The sequence below is a fragment of the Nerophis ophidion genome, linkage group LG12 (assembly GCF_033978795.1).
Source record: "Nerophis ophidion isolate RoL-2023_Sa linkage group LG12, RoL_Noph_v1.0, whole genome shotgun sequence".
NCBI classification, from domain to species: Eukaryota; Metazoa; Chordata; class Actinopteri; order Syngnathiformes; family Syngnathidae; genus Nerophis; species Nerophis ophidion.
In genome coordinates this window covers 31,544,387-31,569,245 of record NC_084622.1, presented here as the reverse complement: position 1 = coordinate 31,569,245, position 24,859 = coordinate 31,544,387, and the positions used below count along the sequence as shown (strand labels likewise).

The following is a 24,859-nucleotide window of genomic DNA, read 5'->3' as shown; positions in this document are numbered from 1 at the left end:
GAAAAGGATTCTGGGTATTTGTTGTGTTGCGGTCAGTTGTGTTACTGTGAGGATATTCTCCCGAAATGTGTTTGTCATTCTTGTTTGGTGTGGGTTCACAGTGTGGTGCATATTAGTAAGAGTGTTAAAGTTATTTATATCACAACCGTCAGTATGAACTGTATCACCCAGTATGCCTTGCAGTCGTGTACGTGTATCTGCGGAAGCCATACATAACATGTCGCTGGACTGGCAAGCATGCGTCCGGTCGGCACGCAGATAGCATTGTGTGAAAGACAGGCGCGATGATATGTTGTAGAGGACGTTAACAGTAAAACCATCAAGGCATGCCCCCAATGTGGTAGTCCGAGAGAAAATCGGAAAACGATGACCCCAGATGATGTACGGGAGGGGCACCGAAATCCGGAATACCCCCGTAATAGTCTGGGGGTCGGCGACTATGTACTGAGCCGCATCAGAGATGCCAAAGACCCGCATGCGGCTCCGGAGCCGCGGGTTGCCGACCCCTGATTTAGGCAAAGCTGCAAGAGTTTACCATCAATCTGTAAAAAGCATCTCATACGACGTCAACACATCTGTCAGTGGGCAGACCCACTGGGTTACTCCACCTCCTCATTTATTTATCCCTCCCTACATCCATCTGCCCCACCACCCCCGCCAACCCACAAGCCACCCATCTGCTTCTCTCAAACTAATAACCCCAGCTCTCCCAAGCCCACGTCACACACCCTCCTCAATCCACCGCATCACATCTGGACACTCCCCCTGCGACAGGCCAAATGGTACAGTCCTGCACGCACACACACACAACACAGTGGGAGAGGTGGACTCCACCACTGTGCACCGGATAGGAAGGTGGCGGCAGGGAGGAGTGCAGCAAAGAGAGCGAGACTGATGATGGGGAGAGGAAGAGGCAGGATCTATCATGTTTAATCCCTCAGCTTCTGTCTGCGCCTTGACAAAGTGATGCTCTCCATGCATACGCTACCTTACGCTTATTCTGGGGGTGATAAATGACGGTAGAGTAGAGATTTGTTGTGAGACTGGGACATCACTGAGTACTCCTAAACTTCACGTTGACTCCATTCTGGTAAGTCAACTATTTGTTTGAATTGCTGTTGAAAAAATCAAGAAAATAAAAAAAATTAAAAATTGCATATATATATACATATATATATATATATATATATTCAAACACAATATTTAATGGCTGTGTCACTGCATTGCATCATATAACAAGTGTGATATGTTTGGATATTGTTTTATCATGGAGAGTGTATGCTGTATTATATTAATAACAAGATCTGGTGTTTACTTTATATTTGCATGCACACAAATCAAACACATTGTGACCAGCATGCATTGGCGATCTTTCACTTGCTCTCCAAGTAATACAAACATGACTCCAATGTACTTATAACAGACATGCACAATAGCAGCTGTTCAGCAGTGATTGCTTGCCACGTTATATAATCAATCTCTAATTACTGTACATTTCTTACACTATAAGTCTTGGACGTTTTTTAATGCAGTTTTTTTTTTCTAAATCAAATATCGTTGAACAATGTATTAATTTTTTTATTTTGTTTGCCCCTCTCTTGAACTTAGCCTCAATCTTTTTTTAAATAACATACAACTGCCATTGCTACCTCTACACCTCAAGTTGAATTTCTTCTTACAAATCTTTTTAGTTGACAAAAAAAAAAGCACATTTTTTTCACAAAATAATCCAAACTTCTAAACATAAATTGTGTGTTGTTGCGGCCCTGAGTCATACAGTGTTGTAAGTTGATAGTAATTTTAACAACAGGCCTACAAGATCGGTAGGTCGTGAGTTCAAACCTCGGCCGAGTCATACCAAAGACTATAAAAAGGGGACCCATTGCCTCCCTGCTTGGCACTCAGCATCAAGGGTTGAAATTGGGGGTTAAATCACCAAAATGATTCCCGAGTCTCCCAGGGGGTAGAACAATGGAATGGGTGTAATGCAGAGGTTAATTTCACCACACCAGTGTGTGTGTGACTATCAGTGGTACTTTAAATAATTATTAGTTTAACTGCACTTCGCCTGCCGTCCCTGCACCCTGTGGTCCAGACCAATACGGATCCTGAAATCGACTTTTTTTGGTGCCTTCCATTAGGGCCGGGCGATATATCGAGTTTGTAAGATGTATCGATATATTTCTAAACATGATATGATATGAGAAAATATCGTAATATTGATATAATTTATTTCACGCTAAAATGACCAAAGGCAGCTTATTTTTTGTGTTCCTTGTTCTCCCCCGTTCCCCCTCCACGGGCTACTAAACCCTTCCTCTTTCTCCTTCCAAGACGTGCTTGCACGTATAAGCACATCCATGATTGGTTGGTGGTTTACTATGATGAGTCACGATTGGTCGAGATTAGGCCGATCAGAGGCAAGATGGGGCGGGTCGTGGAACCAGGAAGTGAAATCATAACAGACATCCCAAATGACGACGAGATAGTCGTAGAAGAGAAGAGCGATGTATATACATATATATATATATATATATATATATATATATATATATATATATATATATATATATATATATATATATATATATATACACATAAAACTAGTGGAAGATGGGGGAAGGATTGTCTTCCTTAGATTTTTCTTTTAACGGTGTAGACCACGTCCAGGAATTCCACAACGCGTCTACTTGGCCACATTTGGACAAATGTATGCGTCTGGATAAAATATTCATATGAGTTGTTTACCATGTAAGCCCAAATCAAAACTGTTCTCCAGTTACCAAGCCGGGCATATTTCGCACGAGAAATGCTGCCAAAAATGTATGCCGATGGATGGAAATGAGGAAGATCATAGCCGCACAATTATGCTAAGTCACTTACTTGGCAATGACCAGAACCGTACGTGTGTGTCAGTCCATTACATTGTTGACTGGGAATTGAAAAGTGCCTGCCTGAAAATATATTTTTTATCTCAGTTTGATACATTGTGTATTATTTGCACAGCTATGTTATTTATTTTACCTAGAAATAATATTTTTCTATTTTATTTATGTTATGCAATTCTGTGCTACTTAACATTTTATTTTCTCTGCTGTCAATACCCATCTTGACTATCTGGGTTAATAAAAGTGCCACTGACCGTTTACAGTACAGTTGTCATTGACTTCAATTTCAGTGAATTTTTGCTCAAATTTAATATCTTTATACGTATACTTTCACCCGAAACTATATCGAGATATACAGTCATACTTGTTGGTCACAAAAAACATTCATGAAGTTTGGCTCTTTTATTAATTTATTATGGGTCTACTGAAAATGTGACCAAATCTGCTGGGTCAAAATTATACATACAGCAATGCTAATATTTGGTTACATGTCCTTTGGCAAGTTTCACGGCAATAAGGCGCTTTTGGTAGCCATCGACAAGCTTCTGGTTGAATTTTTGACCAGTCCTCTTGACAAAATTAATGCAGTTCAGCTAAATTTGTTGGTTTTCTGACATGGGCTTGTTTCTTCAGCATTGTCCACACATTTAAATCAGGACTTTGGGAAGGCCATTCTAAAACCTTAATTCTAGCCTGTATTAGCCATTCCTTTACCACTTTTGATGTGTGTTTGGGGTCATTGTCCTGTTGGAACACCCAACTGCGCCCAAGACCCAACCTCCGGGCTGATGATTTTAGGTTGTCCTGAAGAATTTTGAGGTAATCCTCCTTTAATCCTACCCTTGACTGGTTTTTACAAAGAACTGATGCCTAAATTCAAAACAGAGCGAAAGCTTGTAAACAGTTGGACCTAACTTAGGCAAGCAGAAAATGTCAGGGATGGAATAGGAAAATAGATGAGTGGTAAAAATGGAACATGCACGCCGGAAAGAGCAACTAAAAGCTTGTGCTAAAACCAGGCTGAGATGTGGAAAGGGTGTGTACCAACAGAAAAGGGGCTCTATACAAGTCACTATCTCTAACATTTTTTCTTGTTCTTTATTTTTTTAAAACACTAAAGGCAGATCAATAACCACTAAAAGCAAAGTATTGTAGTAAGCATTAAAGGCCTACTGAAATTAGATTTTCTTATTCAAACGGGAATTGCAGGTCCATTCTATGTGTTATACTTGATCATTTCGCGATATTGCCATATTTTAGCTGAAAGGATTTAGTAGAGAACATCGACGATAAAGTTCGCAACTTTTGGTCGCTAATAAAAAAGCCTTGCCTGTACCGGAAGTCGCAGACGAAGACGTCACATGTTGATGGCTCCTCACATCTTCACATTGTTTATAATGGGAGCCTCCAACAAAAAGAGCTATTCGGACCGAGAAAACGACAATTTCTCCATTAATTTGAGCGAGGATGAAAGATTTGTGGCTGAAGATATTGCTAGCAAAGCACTAGAAAAAAAAAAAAAAAAGTAAAAAAAAAAAAGGCGATTAAAATGTTTTTAGGCACATTTACTAGGATAATTCTGGAAGATCCCTTATCTGCTTTTAATAGTGTTTTAGTGAGATTTTAAAGATTGTAAAGACATACCTCGAGGTCGGATGGCTGCGGTGAACACGCAGTGTCTCAGAGAGAAGCCGAGGAGCCAAGCTCACAGCTGCCTTTTTTGACAAGCTGCTGCAGGACGACGAATAATCCATTGATGTCTCTGGTAAGATATATATCACAATTTCCCCATCCAAAAACATGCTGGTTGACGTAGAGAAAACATGTTCGCTTGACCGCTCCGCTTCACAACAACCAAAGAAACCCCGGCTGTGTCTCGGTGGTAAAGACAGCTGCAATCCACCGCTTTCCACCAACAGCATTGTTCTTTAGTCTCTATTATTAAATGAACAAATTGCAAAATATTCAGCAACACAAATGTCCAAAATACTGTGTGATTAGGCCATGAACAGAGACGACTTTTAGCCCCGTTTGGTGCAGCGCTAATATTTCCTTATAGTCTGTGACGTCACGCGTACGCGTCATCATTCCGTGACGTTTTCAAAAAGAAACTCGCGGGAAATTTAAAATTGCAATTTAGTAAACTGAACCGGCCGTATTGGCATGTGTTGCAATGTTAATATTTCATCGTTGATATATAAACTATCAGACTGCGTGGTCGGTAGTAGTGGGTTTCAGTAGGCCTTTAACAAACACCTTCACTGTCCTTCAAAACCAGGTGGCCTCAGATCTGATGATGCTGCTGTAATATAGTGTCTGTTACTTCAGCACTGATTTGTTCCAGAACACTGCACTGCTGTGTGTGTGTGTGTGTGTGTGTGTGTGTGTGTGTGTGTGTGTACCTGTGTGCGTATGTTTATATCTATGTCTATGTGTAAGTGTACGTGTATGCGCATGCATAAGTATATGAGTATGTGAATGGGTACGTGTAATGTGTGTGAGTTTGTGCAAGTGCGTGTGCCACAGAGGGAGGTCTTCCTGCTGTAGATAGGAACACGATGCATTATTAATTGTGTCTAAATGACTGGGCTGCCTCTTCAGCTTCCTCTCTTCACATCTATCACAGTCCTAAGCGTCCTTGTTTTTGCCTCTGATCATCACTTGCAGTTTGCAATACTGACATCTTGCTCTGAGTCAAAAAGCACGGGACTTTCCGCCAAACATGGAGGCTGTACTATTATACGGCATATATTATCTGGACCGGCTTTGAGCTTCAAATGTTATGTAAACAGCACCCCCCTCAATCTAAAGCCCGAGTCTCCAACAGTAAAAGCTGCAGGACAGTAGCAGTGCAGCAGTCAATATTTTACTACATCATGTGGGTCTGAGTGGTCCACGTCCTCTGGAGATAAACCTTGAAGCCATTTTCATGTGCCAGGTTGCTACCTGGTAGATTTGGACAATATGCCAGATTGGGGGTGGGCAACCCGTGGCTCTTTAGCGCCGCCCTAGTGGCTCCCTGGAGCTTTTTCAAAAATGTATGATAATGGAAAAAGTGGGTGAAATATATTTTTTTCTTTTAATATGGTTTCTTTAGGAGGACATACATGACAAAAACCTTCCTGATTGTTAGAAATTCCATCCATCCATCCATTTTCTACCGCTTGTCCCTTTTGGGGTCGCTGGAGCCTATCTCAGCTGCATTCGGGCGGAAGGCAGGGTACAACCTGGACAAGTCCCTATCCCCTAGCAGTGTTAGAAATTCCACTGTACAAATTAACCATGCTTCATTGATGAGACTATTTGGGGAGCACCGTTTTGTCCTACTAATTTTGATGGTCCTTGATCGATCAATCATCAGTCAAAGTTTATTACATAACTGTAAATCAATCAATCAATCAATCAATCAATCAATCAATCAATCCATCAATGTTTATTTATATAGCCCTAAATCACAAGTGCCTCAAAGGGCTGCACAAACCACAACAACATCCTCGGTAGAACCCACATAAGGGCAAGGAAAACTCACCCCAGTGGGACGCCGACCATGATGACTATGAGAAACCTTGGAGAGGACCACATATGTGGGAACACTACCCCACCCATCCCCACACAAGTCCAATCCATAGTGGATCTAACGTAACCGTGACAACCAAGTTCAAAGTGGATCCAATATAGTAGCTAGAGTCCCATCCAAAGTGGAGCCAGCAGGAAACCATCCCAAGCGGAGGCGGAAGAGCAGCGCAGAGATGTCCCCAGCCAATACACAGGCGAGCGGTCCATCTTGGGTCCCGACTCTGGACGAGCGGTCCATCCTGGGTCCCGATTTTGGACGGACGAGCGGTCCATCCTCGGTCCCGATTTTGGACAGCCAGTACTTCATCCATGGCCACTGGACCAGACCACCTCCACAAGGGAGGGGGGGACATAGGGGAAAAAGAAAAAAATGGCAGATCAACTGGTCTAAAAAAGGTGTCTATTTAAAGTCTAGAGTATACAAATGAGTTTTAAGGTGAGACTTAAATGCTTCTACTGAGGTAGCATTTCGAACGGTTACCGGGAGGGCATTCCAGAGTACTGGAGCCCGAACGGAAAACGCTCTATAGCCCGCAGACTTTTTTTGGGCTCTGGGAATCACTAATAAGCCGGAAGAGTCCTTTGAACGCAGATTTCTTGCCGGGACATATGGTACAATACAATCGGCAAGATAGGTTGGAGCTAGACCGTGTAGTATTTTATACGTAAGTAGTAAAACCTTAAAGTCACATCTTAAGTGCACAGGAAGCCAGTGCAGGTGAGCCAGTATATGCGTAATGTGATCAAACTTTCTTGTTCTTGTTCACGAGTGTCTGGAAGGGCTGCACGATACACAACAACATCCTCAGCTCAGATCCCACATCAGGGTAAGAAAAAACTCAACCCAATGGGATACAATGTGAAACCTAGGAGGGGACTGCAGATGAGGGGACCCCCCACCCCTGGGCGACCAGTGCAATGGACGTCGAGTGGATCTAGTTAATAGTATGAGAGTCCAGTCCATAGTGAGGCCAGCAGGGGATCATCTTGAGTGGAGACAAGTCAGCAGCACAGAGACGTCCCCAACTAATGCCCAGATGAGTGGTCCACCCCGGGTCCCGACTTTGAACAGCTAGCGCTTCATCTATGGTCACCTAATAACTTCCCCACGCAGGAGAGGGGGGCAGAGCAGAAAAGAGCCGGCAGATCAACTGGTCTAAAAGGGGGTCTATTTAAAGGCCAGCGTATACAAATTAGTTTTAGTATGGGACTTAAGTGCTTCTATTGATTGATCTCACCATATTCTTTTTTACATGTACAACTTTCTCCGACACTGCCACAAAAATACTCGTTTAATGGCACTCTTTCTCATTTTGTCCACCAAACTTTTTATGTTGTGCGTGAACGCACAAAGTTGAGCTTTGTTGATGTTTTTGACTCGTGTGGTGTGCCAATCAGGCATTTTTTGGTCAGTGCATGACTGCATGCTGATTGATGCTAACATGCAATTTAAACTAGCTGTATGTACATATTGCATCATTATGCCTCATTTGTAAGTATATTCGAGCTCATTTAATTTCCTTTACTATCATCCTCTGTGTCTTTAATTATTATTTGGATGTCTCATACGTAACACATTGTTTGTGTGCCATGTTGTTCCAGATCACAGCAAATGTTACCCAGCTCGCAAAGATTGTAATAAAGTTATTAGAAGAAGACAGCCTGTCGTTTCCTTAAACTTAGACACACACATTTCCAAGAGTTATCTTATCCACTAAGAAGCCTCTGTTTTACTAATGTTTTCCAATGTTGTAAAATGTGTCAACGAAGATTTGCGTCAGCCTGCGACCCATAGTCATTTTGATAGTAGGTTACTATAGTTAATGTAGACACTTATATCATGTGTTGATTTCGTTATAACACCTATATAAGGATTGTAAAGTTATTTTGATAGTAGGCTATTATAACTGATATAGATACTTCCATCATGTGTTGTCTTAATTCTAACATTTATATAATACTTTTAAAGTCATTTTGATAGTAGGCTATTATAGCTAATATAGACATTACGCCTGTACTGGCTCACCTGCACTGGCTTCCTGTGCACTTAAGATGGGACTTTAAGGTTTTACTACTTACGTATAAAATACTACACGGTCTAGCTCCATCCTATCTTGCCGATTGTATTGTACCATATGTCCCGGCAAGAAATCTGCGTTCAAAGGACTCCGGCTTATTAGTGATTCCCAAAGCCCAAAAAAAGTCTGTGGGCTATAGAGTGTTTTCCGTTCGGGCTCCAGTACTCTGGAATACCCTCCCGGTAACCGTTCGAGATGCCACCTCAGTAGAAGCATTTAAGTCTCACCTTAAAACTCATTTGTATACTTTAGCCTTTAAATAGACTCCCTTTTTAGACCAGTTGATCTGCCGTTTCTTTTCTTTTTCTTCTATGTCCCACTCTCCCTTGTGGAGGGGGTCCGGTCCCATCCGGTGGCCATGTACTGCTTGCCTGTGTATCGGCTGGGGACATCTCTGCGCTGCTGATCCGCCTCCGCTTGGGATGGTTTCCTGCTGGCTCCGCTGTGAACGGGACTCTCGCTGCTGTGTTGGATCCGCTTTGGACTGGACTCTCACGACTGTGTTGGATCCATTATGGATTGAACTTTCACAGTATCATGTTGGACCCGCTCGACATCCATTGGTTTCCTCCTCTCCAAGGTTCTCATAGTCATCATTGTCACCGACGTCCCACTGGGTGTGAGTTTTCCTTGCCCTTATGTGGGCCTACCGAGGATGTCGTAGTGGTTTGTGCAGCCCTTTGAGACACTAGTGATTTAGGGCTATATAAGTAAACATTGATTGATTGATTGATAGACACTTACATCATGTGTTGCCTTCATTACAACACTTATAGAAGGTTTTGAATTTTTTGCGGCTCCAGGCAACTTTGGTTTTTTTTGGAATGTTGATCCAATATCAATCATTCAATGATTATTTATATAGCCCTAAATCACTAGTGTCTCAAAGGGCTGCACAAACCACAACAAAAAACCACAACGACATCCTCGGTAGAGCCCACGATATGGCTCTTTCAACATTTTGGGTTGCTGACCTCTGTGCTAGAGCAACATTTGCATTTTTCTGCTAGGTACTGTACTGTATGTGGGGTAACAGGAAAGAGGGTTGCCAACAAGCATTTAATGGAAATGTATGAAATTCAATGCAAATGCATCATTTCACAAGCCATATTTGAAGCCTATTCAGCTGTTTGTATCCTAGTTAATGTTTTGATTGAACATTTTTACTTTGTGCAACAAAATGCACTGAACCTTTGGCCTCTTTTTACAGACTGACAACCAGAGCATGATGTAGCCTGTCTTTAGCCCCAAGTCAGCTGTGATTTGTGTCGGTATTGTTTACATATTGTATGACAACGGTGCCAAATTGGTAATTTGACTGGGTGCCAGTGCTTAGACCAGGGGTCGGCAAGCGGAAATGTTGAAAGAGGACCAAAAATAAAATAAAAGAAATCTGTCTGGAGCTGCAAAAAATTAAAAGCCTTATCAAGGGATAAAATGAAGTTAACACATGACGTAAAGGAGAATTGAAATGTGATTTTCTTATTTAAAAGGGGATAGCAGGTCCATTCTATGTGTCATACTTGATCATTTCGCGATATTGCCATATTTTTGCTGAAAAGATTTATTACAGAACATCCACGATAAAGTTCGCAACTGTCGGTGTTAACAGAAAAGCCCTGCCTCTACCAGAAGTCGCAGACGATGACGTCACACGTGTGGGGGTTCCTCACATATTCACATTGTTTATAATGGGAGCCTCCAACAAAAACAGCTATTCGGACCGAGAAAACGACAATTTCCCCATTAATTTGAGCGAGGATGAAAGATTCGTGTTTGAGGATATTGATAGCGACGAACTACAAAAAAAAAAAACAACAACAAACAAAACGAGTAAGAAAAAAACAAAACACAAATGCATTGGGACGGATTCCGATGTTTTTAAACACATTTACTAGGTTAATTCTGGGAAATCCCTTATCTTTCTATTGTGTTGCTAGTGTTTTAGTGAGTTAAATAGTACCTGATAGTCGGAAGGGTGTGTCCAAGGGTGTCTTGACGCCAATGTCTCAGGGGAGTCGACGGCAGCTATGGACGGCACAAGCTCAGCTTTTCTCCGGTAAGAACTGACTTTTTAACCACAAATTTCTCACCGAAACCTGCTGGTTGACATGTGGTTGGGATCCATGTTGGCTTGACCGCACTCTGATCCATAGTAAATTTTCACCTCCGGGAATTTTAAACAAGGAATCACCGTGTGTTTGTGTGGCTAAAGGCTAAAGCTTCCCAACTCCATCTTTCTACTTTGACTTCTCCAATATTAATTGAACAAATTGCAAAAGATTCAGCAACACAGATCTCCAAAATACTGTGTAATTATGCGGTTAAAGCAGACGACATTTAGCTGTGTGTGTGCGTAGCGCTCATACTTCCTTAAAAAGCGTGACGTCTTGCGTACACGTCATCATTACACGACGTTTTCAGGCCGAAACTCCCGGGAAATTTAAAATTGTAATTTAGTAAACTAAAAAGGCCGTATTGGCATGTGTTGCAATGTTAATATTTCATCATTGATATATAAACTATCAGACTGTGTGGTGGGTAGTAGTGGGTTTCAGTAGGCCTTTAAAGGAAATAGTGGGCTGTCTTCTTCTAATGGATTTATTACAATCTTTGCAAGCTGGGTAACTGTGGTCTATAAAGGCACACAACTATCAGACATGCAGGCAATATTACATACAAATAATATGTCATGAGAAATGCAGATATAAATGAAAATTGTCGAGGCGGCTGATTGGAGCTGTGGCCGCAAGGTAGTTGGTGCCTGTCGTAGCGGTAATCCTCGAACCCGTTGGTGGACACCGGCGGTGAAGGATGCCGTCAAGCTGAAGAAGGAGTCCTATCTGGTTCTTTTGGCTCATAGGACTCCGGAGTCAGTGGACAGGTACCGACAGGCCAAGCGGTGTGCAGCTTCAGCGGTTGCGGAGGCAAAAACTCGGACATTGGAGGAGTTCGGGGAAGCCATGGAAAACGACTTCCGGACGGCTTCGAAGCAATTCTAGAAGGGGAAGCAGTGCACTGTCAACACCGTGTATGGTGCGGATGGTGTTCTGCTGACCTCAACTGCGGATGTTGTGGATAGGTGGAAGGAATACTCCAAAGACCTCCTCAATCCCACCAACACATCTTCCTATGAGGAAGCAGTGCCTGGGTGGCAAGGCCCCGTGGGTGGATGAGGTCCGCCCGGAGTTCCTTAAGGCTCTGGATGCTGTGGGACTGTCAGCTTCGCTTGGAGATCGGGGGCGGGACCTCTGGATTGGCAGACCGGGGTGGTGGTTCTCCTCTTTAAGAAGGGGATCACACTCCTCAGCCTTCCCGGTAAGGTTTATTCAGGTGTACTGGAGAGGAGGCTACGCCGGATAGTCGAACCTCGGATTCAGGAGGAACAGTGTGGTTTTCGTCCTGGTCGTGGAACTTTGGACCAGCTCTATACTCTCGGCAGGGTTCTTGAGGGTGCATGGGAGTTTCCCCAACCAGTCTACATGTGCTTTGTAGACTTGGAGAAGGCATTCGACCGTGTCCCTCGGGAAGTCCTGTGGGGAGTGCTCAGAGAGTATGGGGTATCAGACTGTCTGATTGTGGCAGTCCGCTCCCTGTATGATCAGTGTCAGAGCTTGGTCCGCATTGCCAGCAGTAAGTCAGACACGTTTCTAGTGAGGGTGGACTCCGCCAAGGCTGTCCTTTGTCACCGATTCTGTTCAGAACTTTTATGGACAGAATTTCTAGGCGCTGTCAAGGCGTTGAGGGGTTCCGGTTTGGTGGCCGTGGGATGAGGTCTCTGCTTTTTGCAGATGATGTGGTCCTGATGGCTTCATCTGGCCGGGATCTTCAGCGCTCACTGGATCGGTTCGCAGCCGAGTGTGAAGCGACCGGAATGAGAATTGGCACCTCCAAGTCCGAGTCCATGGTTCTCGCCCGGAAAAGGGTGGAGTGCCATATCCGGGTTGGGGAGGAGACCCCGCCCCAAGTGGAGGAGTTCAAGTACCTAGGAGTCTTGTTCACGAGTGAGGGAAGAGTGGATCGTGAGATCGACAGGTGGGTCGGTGTGGCGTTTTCAGTAATGCGGACGTTGTACCAATTCCTTGTGGTGAAGAAGAAGCTGAGCCGGAAGGCAAAGCTCTCAATTCCTCGTTCAATTTACGATCCCATCCTCACATATGGTCATGAGCTTTGGGTCATGACCGAAAGGATAAGATCACGGGTACAAGCGGCCGAAATGAGTTTCCTTTGCTGGGTGGCGGGGCTCTCCCTTAGAGATAGGGTGAGAAGCTCTGTCATCCGGGAGGAGGTGGAGGTGCTCCTTCACATCGAGAGGAGCCAGATGAGGTGGTTCGGGCATCTGGTCAGGATGCCACCTGAACGCCCCTCGAGGGAGGTTTTTAGGGCACGTCCAGCTGGTAGGAGTCCACGGGGAAGACCCAGGACACGTTGGGAAGACTATGTCTCCCGGCTGGCCTGGGAACTCCTCGGGATCTCCCGTGAAGAGCGAGACAAAGTGGCGGGGGAGAGGGAAATCTGGGCTTCCCCGGTTAGGCTGCTGCCCCCACAACCCGACATAGGATAAGCGGAAGAAGATGGATGGATGGATGGATACAGATGACATTGGAAGTTAAATAAGCTCAAATATACCTACAAGCGAGGTATAATGGTGCAATACATACATAAAGCTAGCATAAATAGTATGTTAGCATTGATTAGCTTGCAGTCATGCACTGACCAAATATGCTTGATAAGCACTGCACACAAGTCACTAACATCAACAAAGCTCACCTTTGTGCATTCACACAGAGTATAAAAAGTTTGGTGGACAAAATGAGACAAAGAAGGAGTTGCTTAAAACATATCTTTTTCTGGCATCGTTGAAGAAAGTTAAACATGTGAACAAACTACGGTGAGTTCAAGGGCACTGCCAAAATTAGCAGGACAAAACAGCGCTCACCGAATTCTTTCATCAGAAAATCATGTTTAAAATAAACAGTGGGATTTCTAACAATTAGGGAGGTTTCTGTCATGTTTGTCCTCCTACAGAAATCATATTAAAACAAAAAATACATTTTCTATTTTAATATATTTTTAAAAAGCTCAAGGGAGCCACTAGGGCGGCGCTAAAGAGCCGCAGGTTGCAGACGCCCGCCTTAGACAGTGCCCAAACAAGTGCTTAATAAAAGGACAATATACACATGTTGTCCACAAACAAAGCCTATTTATTTTTACAGGTTATTTTTTTTACCAGGAAATGGAGCATAACAGTAATGTGAATACAGTAGTACATCAATTTACAAGCCTAATTGGTTCTGTGACGGCACTCTTAAATCAAAACACTTGTATCTCAAATGAACATCGGTCATTGAAGTGAATTAAATTGGTGTTCGCCAATCACTCCCATGCCCCAAAAACAGCACAATTTAAAAAAAATCTTAAAAAAAAAAAAAATTACAAATGAAATATTTAAAAAATAATACAAAAGCATGTACTTTAAAGAACTCAAGTTTATAAAGTACTGTAATTTAATATTAAAAGACACCATTTACCTTGGACAGTGGACTTTTACGGTATGTCCTATTACGTAATTGAGCAAAAATAAGTTACTGACACAACATAACTTTTACAATATCTCCCTCAAGTACTCGTGACGACTAAGTCTGCATCTTTCCAGGGTTTTTGCCTGAGCACTTCGCTCGATGCTCACTGTCGTCTGTGCAGGAGAAAAACTTCCATGACCATTGATTTGTGAATTCATTCTCGATGCTTTTTTGACACTGAATGTTTATATAGTGAATTTCCAAACACTATATTTTTTAGCAAACTGAATTTTTTTGATCTTTTATTAAATTACATTTTCAGGATTATTTGATCCAGCACACAATTTGAACACAAACAACTCAGTTGTATGAATTTAATGTCGGAACAAAGCTTTGGTAAAAAATAAACATATTAACTTTCAATAACAATACCTTCTTTTAGGGTGGAATGGGAAAGAGAGTTGTGCCTTGGCAGATCGCGCTTCAAATATTGCAGCTTCACTACATCGCAGATTTAAAAATAAATGCAATTTTTTTGCATATTTTACAACATTTATGGAATGAATTAAGCATTTTTAAGCATGAAAGTGGTCAAATGACCCAAAACTATCAATGCTACAGTAGGGTTGTACGGTATAACCGGTATTGGTATAGTACTGCGATACTAATGAACCTTATTCGGTACTATACCGCCTCTAAAAAGTACCAGCCTTCAACCCCTATGCCCCTCCGTCGTCATGCATTGATATTGCTGGTTAACTAGCAGACGAGCAGGGGGAACGGACGCATTTTTGCTTATAAACTAATGCCCTCAGGAAAAGGTGCTTTAAGATATGGCTAGCTAACTAGCTAGCGGCTAAAGTCCAGCCGCAGTCTACAGTGTTTTAGCTACTTCTAAATCACTAATCCTCGCCTCCATGGCGACAAATAAAGTATGTTTCTTACAAGTATCATCCCTGCAGGACGAGGAATAGCTAAACATGCTTCACTACACACCCTAGCTCACCGGCGTCACAATGTAAAAAAACGCCATTGGTGGATCTACCTGTATACCTAACATCCACTGTAATGATATCAAGTACAGGAGCGTATCTAGTCGATACTACTATGATTAAATCAGTCAATCAATCAATCAATCAATCAATGTTTATTTATATAGCCCCAAATCACAAATGTCTCAAAGGACTGCACAAATCATTACGACTACAACATCCTCGGAAGAACCCACAAAAGGGCAAGGAAAACTCACACCCAGTGGGCAGGGAGAATTCACATCCAGTGGGACGCCAGTGACAATGCTGACTATGAGAAACCTTGGAGAGGACCTCAGATGTGGGCAACCCCCCCCCCCCCCCCCCCCCCCCCCTCTAGGGGACCGAAAGCAATGGATGTCGAGCGGGTCTAACATGATACTGTGAAAGTTCAATCCATAGTGGCTCCAACACAGCCGCGAGAGTTCAGTTCAAGCGGATCCAAGACAGCAGCGAGAGTCCCGTCCACAGGAGACCATCTCAAGCGGAGGCGGAGCAGCAGCGTAGAGATGTCCCCAACCGATACACAGGCGAGCGGTCCATCCTGGGTCCCGACGAGCGGTCCATCCTGGGCCTCGACTCTGGACAGCCAGTACTTCATCCATGGTCATCGGACTGGACCCCCTCCACAAGGGAGGGGGGGACATAGGAGAAAGAAAAGAAGCGGCAGATCAACTGGTCTAAAAAGGAGGTCTATTTAAAGGCTAGAGTATACAGATGAGTTTTAAGGTGAGACTTAAATGCTTCTACTGAGGTAGCATCTCGAACTGTTACCGGGAGGGCATTCCAGAGTACTGGAGCCCGAACGGAAAACGCTCTATAGCCCGCAGACATTTTTTGGGCTCTAGGAATCACTAATAAGCCGGAGTCTTTTGAACGCAGATTTCTTGCCGGGACATATGGTACAATACAATCGGCAAGATAGGATGGAGCTAGACCGTGTAGTATTTTATACGTAATTAGTAAAACCTTAAAGTCACATCATAAGTGCACAGGAAGCCAGTGCAGGTGAGCCAGTACAGGCGTAATGTGATCAAACTTTCTTGTTCTTGTCAAAAGTCTAGCAGCCGCATTTTGTACCAACTGTAGTCTTTTAATGCTAGACATAACGAGGCCCGAAAATAATATGTTACAGTAATCGAGACGAGACATAACAAACGCATGGATAATGATCTCGGCGTCTTTAGTGGACAAAATGGAGCGAATTTTAGCGATATTACGGAGATGAAAGAAGGCCGTTTTAGTAACGCTTTTAATGTGTGACTCAAAGGAGAGAGTTGGGTCGAAGATGATACCCAGATTTTTTACAGAGTCACCTTATTTTATTATTTGGTTGTCAAATGTTAAAGTTGTATTATTAAGTAGAGTTCGGTGTCCAGCAGGACCGATAATCAGCATTTCTGTTTTTTTGGCGTTAAGTTGCAAAAAGTTAGCGGACATCCATTGTTTAATTTCATTAAGACACGCTTCCAACTGACTACAGTCCGGCGTGTTGGTCAGCTTTAGGGGCATGTAGAGTTGGGTGTCATCAGCATAGCAGTGAAAGCTAATACCGTATTTGCGTATGACGTCACCCAGCGGCAGCATGTAGATGCTGAAAAGTACAGGGCCAAGGACCGAACCCTGGGGAACTCCACACGTTACCTTAACATAGTCTGAGGTCACATTGTTATGGGAGACGCACTGCATCCTATCAGTAAGATAAGAGTTAAACCAAGACAGGGCTAAGTCTCACATACCAATTCGTGTTTTGATACGCTCTAATAAAATATTATGATCGACGGTATCGAAAGCAGCGCTAAGATCGAGGAGCAGCAACATAGATGACGCATCAGAGTCCATCGTTAGCAATAGATCATTAGTCAATTTTGCGAGGTCTGTCTCAGTCGAGTGATTTGCCCTGAAACCGGATTGAAAGGTTTCACATAGATTGTTAGACGCTAAGTGTTCATTTAGCTGCTCTGCAAAAATTTTTTCGAGGATTTTTGAAATAAAGGGAAGGTGAGCCACCGGTCGGTAGTTTACCATGAGGTCAGGATCGAGGTTAGGTCTTTTAAGGAGAGGATGAATAACCACTTTTTTGAATGCTAGGGGAACAGTGCCCGAGGAAAGTGATAAGTTTATAATATTTAGCACTGATGGACCTGATAATACAAAAAGCTCCTTGATAAGTTTCCCAGGAAGTGGGTCAAGTAAACATGTTGTTTGTTTTATTCCATTTACACGTTGTAACAATTCTTCTAATGTTATTTCATTTTTGTTTAAAAAAAAAATCATATTATGTTTATAAACTCAGAAAATATGACCGATGTATGATCCTGGAACTACTTGGTATCGGATTGATACCAAATTTTGTGGTACCATCTAAAACTAATGTAAAGCATCCCAAAAACAGAAGAATAAGTGATTATTACATTTCAACAGAAGTGTGGATAGAACATGTTGAAAGAGAAAGTAAGCAGATATTAACTGTAAATGAACAAGTAGATTAATAATTCATTTTGTACCACTTGTCCTTAATAATTCTGACAAAATAATAGAATGACACAATATGTTACTGCATACGTCAGCAGCTAAATTAGGAGCTTTTGTTTGCTTACTTACTAATAAAAGACAAGTTGTCTTGTATGTTCACTATTTCATTTGATGACAAAATTGCAATAAGAAACGTGTTTAATATACCGTTGGATCTTTTTCTGTTAAAATAAAGCCAATAGTAGAAAAGCGCTAAACAAGTACAACTCATTTATCATTTAATGCCAGTTTTTGTTGTCACCTATATTTAGAAAAGTATTGAAAAGTACCGAAAAGTATCAAAATACATTTTGGTACCGGTACCAAAATATTGGCATCAGTACAACACTATGCTGCAGTAGTATTGGCCGGATAAAAGTGCGGGTGTATTTCATGTGTAGATGTCTCGTAACGTTGAAGAACATACTTAAAAGGTCGTGCACAGGTCTTTTAAGCTCCAGCCATGAGACTATTAGATTTGTAATTAATTATTCCTAATTAGCAAAAAAAACGCACTACTTATTGAGGTCCCACAAAAAAGAACATATAGGACAGTGGCTCTTAAACCTTTTTCACCAAGTACGACTTTAGAAAACATTTGGTTCTGCAAGTACCACCCAATCGTCCAACATTAAAATACAGTAGCGTAGTAATTCATTAAAAAGCAGTTTGAACAGTAACACTGTTTGATTATTTAATTAGGTGATTATTTGGAATACCACTAGTGGTAGTTTGAGAATCTCTGATCTAGGACAATAATAGAAGTTCATATTGGTTTCAAACTGTTATGTCTGGACTAAGGGAAGGTGACGGCAACTGATACTGGGGCGGTATAGCTCGGTTGGTAGAGTAGCCGTGCCAGCAACTTGAGGGTTGCAGGTTCGATTCCCACTTCCGCCATCCTAGTCACTGCCGTTGTGTCCTTGGGCAAGACACTTTACCCACCTGCTCCCAGTGCCACTCACACTGGTTTAAATGTAACTTAGATATTGGGTTTCACTATGTAAAGCGCTTTGAGTCACTAGAGAAAAGCGCTATATAAATATAATTCACTTCACACCAGAGGGTGTATGTTCAATAATTTATTATATATATAACCAATATATATATAATAATGAAAAATACTAACAAATAAACTAAGGAAATGAAGTGTGACAAAACTTAAGAGTGTGTGGTGTAAGACTATGTGTAGAATTTAACTGAAGTGTGTGTTACCAAGTGTTGTGTTGGGCGAGAGGAGGAACAAAGCAGGAAGACAGTCCGTTGGGCAGGCAGATGATCCAGGGCAAGTGCGAAGAGACGAGATCCGTTTCCAAGTGGGAGGTCGAGATCCAAGGGGGCAGTCCGAGAAGCAGGGGAACAACGATGAGGAATGACGAGACACACAGAAACCTCAAACACGGGAATGGAGGTTTGCAGTAGGATGACACGACAATGAAACACGGAAAGGAAAACAGACAGAGAAAGCAGGATTGCATCAAGCAGGATGAAGCAGGATGATTGCTTACTGAATGCAAACTGAAGACTATACTCCGGTGAGCAATGGCAGGTTGTCCAGGCTTAAGAAGAAAGTTTGATCATCACCGGCAGGTGTGCTGATTACTGATGAATGGTTGCAGCTGGAGGATGCTGCATGGCGGAAGCGTGCGCGGCGCGTCCCTGGAAGGGCGCGGCCATGGGCGTGTCCTGAGGTGCTTTCACTTGAGTGCACAAACAGATGAGTGGCGTTGGCAGGAGTCTGAGCCGTAACACAAACGCGACTTGTCCAGGGTGTACACCGCCTTCGGCCTGAGTGCAGCTGGGATTGGCTTCAAACACAAATGTCACATTCATCCCTTTATCAAACCAGCAGTATATTAACAGATTATTCCGACATGAGTGGGTGCTCCGTTGGGGCAAGACTTCCAGAATACCAGCAAAACAAAACAGATCCTGCAGAAAGAACACCACTCATGGAAGACCATTTAAGTGCTACAGGGGGTCTTACATCTACCTGGCCCCATGTTCTATACAGAAAGAAAGCTTGATTAGGGCCTTCTCAAATAGCGTGTGTGAGAGCTCACGTGCATAGTTGTGTACTGTAATTCCTAACCACATTTCAAACCAGTCAACCATCAGATTCCAATCTGACCCAACATATGTTCAAGCAAACCACATCTTCTGAGCCACTAATTAAAGAATAGGACAAAATAAAGATATAAGCTCTCCATCTGATGCGTGCATGCACACACACACACACACACACACACACACACACACACACACACACACACACACACACACACACACACACACACACACACACACATACACACACATACACACTTGTCTCATTACTGTCATGACTTGGGTTGCTTAAATGACTGATGTCATTCTTGGGAACACAATGTGTTCATCAAATAAATTAACATTTATTGAATTCCATGTGGAGGACCTTGTCATTGCTTGTTCTTAATTAGCAGAGAACCATTTTTTTTTAATGAATGACCCCTAACTGCTTTTTGCCTTTTATTGCATTTTCTTGATTAAACATTGTATTTGGGAATCGTCATTTTTACAAAAGTGCATCATTAGGACCTGAGTGAAGATTTGTTCTATTGAGTTATGTAAGCACGGTGGAGTAGGGTTTAGTGCGTCTGCCTCACAATACGAAGGTCCTGGGTTCGATCCTGCGCTCGGGATCTCTCTATGTGGAGTTTGCATGTTCTCCTCGTGACTGCATGGGTTCCCTCCGGGTACTCCGGCTTCCTCCCACCTCCAAAGACATGCACCTGGGGATAGGTTGATTGGCAATGCTAAATGGCCCCCAGTGGGTGAATGTGAATGTTGTCTGTCTATCTGTTTTGGCTCTGTGATGAGCTGGCGACTTCTCCAGGGTGTACCCCGCCTTCCGCCCGATTGTAACTGAGATAAGCTCCAGCACCCCCTGCGAGCCTAAAAGTGATAAGCAGTAGAAAATGGATGGATGGATTTATGTAAGATGTTATTCTTAGTTTTAATTTCCAGATCAACCTTTATACTTAATGTATGTAATCACTAACTGTAATTCTTTACAATTTTAAGTAAATTATTCCATTATATTTCTGATTTGGAATTTCAATCCCATCTGATTACATTCAAATTGTCAAACATCTAGACAGTCCTGCTGCTACTATACTACCAGATTAAGTATGTGTGTTTAATGAGAAGCTAGAGGGTAGATATGGTTGGTCCAGTCTGCATAACAATGGTGAAGTGATGAGGCTGCCGGACAGAATTTAATTTCCTGCTGCCCATCTGTCAGTAGCAAACAGGGTTCACATGTTGGAAGGTTGCATTGCTGCTGGCCAGCTGTCAATCATTACTTCATCAATGTTATTATAAAACATGCAAACCCCAAAACCAGTGAAATTGGCACATTGTATAAATCATACATAAAAAAAGAATAAAATGATTAGCAAATCCTTTTCAACGTATATTTGAATTAATAGACTGCAAAGACAAGATACTTAACGTTGAAACCGGAAAAGGTTCTTATTTTTTACAGATATAAGCTCATTTGGAATTTGATGCCTGCAACGTGTTTAAAAAAGCTGGCACAAGTGGCAAAAAAGACTGAGAATGTTGAGGAATGCTCATCAAACACTTATTTGGTACATCTCACAGGTGAACAGGCTCTTTGGGAACAGGTGGGTGCCATGATTGGGTATAAAAGCAGCTTCCTTGGAATGCTCAGTCATTCACAAACAAGGATGGGGCGAGGGTCACCACTTTGTGAACAAATGCGTCAACAAATTGTCGAACAGTTTAAGAAAAACATAATTTTACAACAAGCTATTGCAAAGAATTTAGGGATTTCACCTCATACGGTCTGTAATATCATCAAAAGGTTCAGAGAATCTGGAGAAATCATTGCATGTAAGTGATGATATTATGGACCTTCGATCCCTCAGGCGGTACTGCATCAAAAGCGACATCAGTGTGTAAAGGATATCACCACATGGGCTCAGGAACACTTCAGAAAAGCACTGTCAGCAACTACAGTTTGTCTCCACATCTGTAAGTGCAAGTTAAAACTCTACTATGCAAAGCAAAAGCCAATCCTCAACAACACCCAGAAATGCTGCCAGCTTCGCTGGGCCCGAGCTCATCTAAGATGGACTGATGCAAGGTGGACAAGTTTTCTTTATTCTGACGAGTCCACATTTCAAATTGTTTTTGGAAACTGTGGACGTCAAGTCCACCGGACCAAATCATTCGAAGTTGTTGATAATTTGCACAAAAATTTTTTTTTCTCAGTTCAAACATTAAATATCTTGTTTTTGCAGTCTATTTGCATATAAGTTGAAAATGATTTGCAAATCATTGTATTCTGTTTTTATTTACAAATTACACAACATGCCAACTTCACTGGTTTTGGGTTTCGTACGTTGAGTTCCAAATACTTTGCATGCATAAGTAAGAATAAAATATTTGTGTTGATGCAGTGTACAAGCAAGCATCCTACAATGTGATTACCATATTTTTCGGAGTATAAGTCGCTCCGGAGTATAAGTCGCACCTGCCGAAAATGCATAACAAAGAAGGGAAAAACATATATAAATTGCACTGGAGTATAATTCGCATCTTTTGGGGAAATTTATTTGATAAAACCCAACACCAATCAATCATCAATCAATGTTTATTTATACAGCCCCAAATCACAAATGTCTCAAAGGACTGCACAAATAAATTACGACTACAACATCCTCGGAAGAACCCACAAAATTTAAAACAAATAAAGAATAGTGAACAACAGGCTGAATAAGTGTATGTTATATGACGCATAAATAACCAACTGAGAAGGTGCCTGGTATGTTAAAGGCCTACTGAAATGAGATTTTCTTATTCAAACGGGGATAGCAGGTCCATTCTATGTGTCATACTTGATCATTTTGCGATATTGCCATATTTTTGCTGAAAGGATTTAGTAGAGAACATCAGTGATAAAGTTTGAAACTTTCAGTCGCTAATAGAAAAGCCCTGCCTTTACCCGAAGTCGCAGACGATGACGTCAGCCGTTGAGGGCTCCTCACATCCTTACATTGTTTTTAATGGGAGCCTCCAACAAAAACAGCTACTCGGACCGAGAAAACAACAATTTCCCCATTAAATTGAGCGAGGATGACAGATTCGTGTTTCAGGATATTGATAGCGACGGACTACAAAAAAAATAAAAAAATAAAAAATCAAGTTAAAAAAAACAAAAGGCGATTGCATTGGGATGGATTCAGATGTTTTTAGACACATTTACTAGGATAATTCTGGGAAATCCCTTATCTTTCTATTGTGTTGCTAGTGTTTTAGTGAGTTTAATAGTACCTGATAGTCGGAGGGGTTTGTCCACGGGTGTCTTGAGGCCAGTATCTGATGGAAGTCGACGGCATCTGTATGGACGGCACAAGCTCAGGTGATCTCCGGTAAGTGGCGACTTTTTACCAAAGCCTGCTGGTTGACATTTGGTCGGGATCCATGTTCGCTTGACCGCGCTGATCCATTGGAAAGCTTCACCTCCGGGAATTTTAAACAAGGAATCACCATGTGTTTGTGTGGCTGAAGGCTAAAGCTTCCCAACTCCATCTTTCTACTTTGACTTCTCCAATATTAATTGAACAAATTGCAAAATATTTAGCATTATATTACTGTGTAATTATGCGGTTAAAGCAGACGACTTTTAGCTGTGTGTGTGCCCAGCGCTAATATTTCCTAACAGTCCGTACACGTCATCATTCCGCGACGTTTTCAACAAGAAACTCCCGGGAAATTTAAAATTGCAATTTAGTAAACAAAAAAGGCCGTATTGGCATGTGTTGCAAGGTAATATTTCATCATTGATATATAAACTATCAGACTGCGTGGTAAGTAGTAGTGGGTTTCAGTAGGCCTTTAACGTAACTATTATGGTAAGAGTCAATCAAATAAATATAACATATAGAACATGCTATACGTTTACCAAACAATCTGTCACTCCTAATTGCTAAATCCCATGAAATCTTATACATCTAGTCTCTTACGTGAATGAGCTAAATAATATTATTTGATATTTCACAGTAATGTGTTAATAATATCACACACAAGTCGCCCCTGAGTATAAGTCGCACCCCCATTCAAACTATGAAAAAAACTGCGACTTATAGTCAGAAAAATACGGTAATGATAATACAATATTTTTGGAGTTAAATCCATTATTTCCTGATCAAGTAAATACATAAACTAAAAACACTCAGGCCCTGTCTACATTAATCCGGAAAGCTCCTTAAACAAATAATTATTTAGCCTAAACCCTGTTTCACCACACTAAACCATTGTTAAAGGTTCCTCTCCTTGGATCATTTTTCACACGGTTAAGTGCGTCACGTATTTCTTGAATCTCCGGCTCTTAGCTTTGTGTGGACTCATCGATCGTTTACAAACTGACTTCAGAGAGGAAGTGACGGCAGAAAGACCGTACCCCACACAGGAAGTGATGTCAGAAAGAACACGCCACAGCCAGCTTCATAACAGACGCTTGTAGAAATCGCACATTATGTCTTGATCCGTGGCCCGGATCATGTTTTTGTTATTTTTTTGCTGATTTTGGACTCCCTTAGTTCCTGTTGTTGTGCACCCTTGAGTTTGTTTAGTCACCATGGTTACTTATTATTTTTACCTGCCTCTGATTAGTGTTCTGGACGCTCACATGTTTCCCGAGCACTAACCAGAAGCATTATTTAAGCCTTCCTTAGCCAGTCCGTCGACCTGGCTTCTTTGTTTGCTACTTGCAACCAGTTACGTAAGTTCTGCTTGTCTCCTAGCCCATGCTAAGTGTTAGCTTCGAGTTGTTTTCTGATTTTGGTGCTTCTTTGATGGTTCTGAGAATTAAATCATGTTCCAACCTGCAAGTCCTGTCCGGAGTGGTCCGTTTGCATCCCGGGGGAACGAACCGCACAGCAAGCCGCGCCCCACCCCCAACCATACATGTGTTATACATGAATACCTCAAAAGACGGAAATGCACGATTGCAGCTTTTTCGGTTACATCACATCTCAGACGGCAACGTAGCAATGTTGAGCGACGGTTTTGGATAAGGCCTGGAAGAACGGCAGTCTGGTGGAATATGTTTGTCAACGAGTGTTCTGTTCCACAGGAAACGGCAAGAGAACTTTCAAATGTGTAGGTCAGCTGTGATTGTACTTTGGGAAAAACTTTGTCCATTTGTCGAAGGGGAGACAACGGAAAACCGTGAATGCATT

The 24,859-nt window shown here is 42.1% G+C and overlaps 1 protein-coding gene across 1 annotated transcript in view; it reads left to right on the top strand.

Annotated features, from left to right (window-relative positions):
* The first annotated feature begins 829 nt into the window (after positions 1-829).
* LOC133563308 (synaptic vesicle glycoprotein 2B-like) overlaps positions 830-24,859 on the top strand; it is a 100,010-nt gene continuing 75,980 nt past the window's right edge. The window contains exon 1 of the mRNA XM_061917372.1: positions 830-1,090. The gene's annotated coding sequence lies outside the window, so the exon portion shown is untranslated. The remainder of the gene's footprint in view (positions 1,091-24,859) is intronic.